Genomic DNA, 1,957 nt, shown 5'->3' on the forward strand with positions numbered 1-1,957 from the left:
TTTTCAAGAATAGAGCCCCCGGACTTAAAATAAGAATCGACTATGAATACCGGCCTATGTCTTTGGTGATATGTATCTCCTCGATGTCTGGAATATTTCTGGTGGGTAAAATATCTACAGATCCAAGAATAGATCGATTTTATTCTGCATGTACCGTCTGACAATAAAAAAAATCTCCGTGACAGTGTATTATAAATTATAGTACGTATCGTACGTAGTAATATGAATTTTAAACTGTTCTTATAATTTCTTGTAAAACCTTTCAATGTTCTCTGCATATAATATCAAATTTATAACAAAAATTGCAAAAATTAAAGAGAGTTATCCGCCGGAAATATCTGTGGCACCGACGAGATACTATTAAAGACCGACATCCTTACGGGAGTTCGCGTCCTTGTGAATATTTGAAGTGATTAAGAGTTAAAAACTGATAATATTGTACTAATTTTATGATTTATTAGTTTAGTAGATGTATTTATGCATTTATAACTCAATAATACTTGATTTTTCTTTAAAATTGAGATTTCAATGTTATCATCAAAGTTTGATTATCAATAAAGATGATAATTGCAGAGAAAAAATTATGATTTTTTTTGCAATATATAGGATATTACAGCTTTACAAGTATGTATATTTATTCTTGGGACATTTATGTAATAAAAAATCATGAATTTAATAATGCATGAGCCAAATATTTATGTTAATAATAGCAAATTTATATCAATTGTCGGTAATGTCTGCGTTCTTGAATTACCTCTGGGCCCTTAGGACCTTTTTTATACCGCCGAAAATTTGCCCAGGGTTGACGGTCTTTAATAATGGTTGCGTTCGAAAATTGGTTTGGTTGGTGTTGGGAAAGGAAATAAAGTTGGCAGTGTTAGAAATTACCAACGCTGCGTTTCTTCCGCTGGGACTGCTGGGAGACCAAAGTAATGACGAACATAAAAATAGAGAAGAAATTAAGCTGTTCGAAGTTTACAGGAGGAACGTAGTAGACATTAAATATAATATATAACACGTTGTTCAACATCAACTTTATATATAACTCGTAGAGATGTTGTATACTTAATTGTAATCGTAATTAAATACAATAGATTATAAATCTATTCAATTCTAACCTCTGATTTTTCTCTCTTTTTTTCTTTTATGCATTCTCTGGATACACGTAAAAGAGATTTTCGATATAAGATCTTTTCTATTATAATATGTACGTATTATAATATGTATGTGATCTTTTCTATTATTCTTTTATAGTATTAATTATTAATATCTATCTATTATTATATTATATATGTATATCACATACATATTATAATAGAAAAGATCTTACATCAAAAATCTCTATTACATGTATCCAGAGTATGCATTAAAGAAAAAGAGAGAAAAATCAGAGGTTAGAATTGAATAGATTTATATTCTATTGTATTTAATTACGATTACAATTAAGTATACAACATCTTTACGAGTTATACATAAAGTTGATGTTGAACAACGTGTTATATATTATATTTAATGACTACTACGTTCCTCCTGTAACACTTAGCTTAATTTCTTCTCTATTTTTATGTTCACCATTACTTTGGTCTAGAGATGGGCGATGTTTCATCGATTATACAAAAATCGAAGTTTTTTCCGCTCAATAATCGATGCTCGATTCGATGTTTCAGAATTCGATTGATCAGTACATCGATCTTTTTTTAAATGATATCGATTATGGTTGGCTCTCATTGATCTACCCAAAGATGGCTGTGTTCCAAAATTGTTTGTCAGCGCTGGCAGTACTGCCAACACCGTTCCAAAAATCATCATAGCACGTTGTGGCAGTGCTGCGAGAAGGTAAAGACGTCATTAATGTTGTCGTAATTTCCTACTGCGGCTGCTGCGGCTGTCGAGGTGAGGCAGCTACAGCACAAGATGGCGGAAAAGATGGAGGAGTTAATTTTAATCGATGCTGAGA

The sequence above is a fragment of the Trachymyrmex cornetzi genome, unplaced genomic scaffold, assembly GCF_001594075.2.
Source record: "Trachymyrmex cornetzi isolate Tcor2-1 unplaced genomic scaffold, Tcor1.1 scaffold157, whole genome shotgun sequence".
In the NCBI taxonomy this organism is placed as follows: domain Eukaryota; kingdom Metazoa; phylum Arthropoda; class Insecta; order Hymenoptera; family Formicidae; genus Trachymyrmex; species Trachymyrmex cornetzi.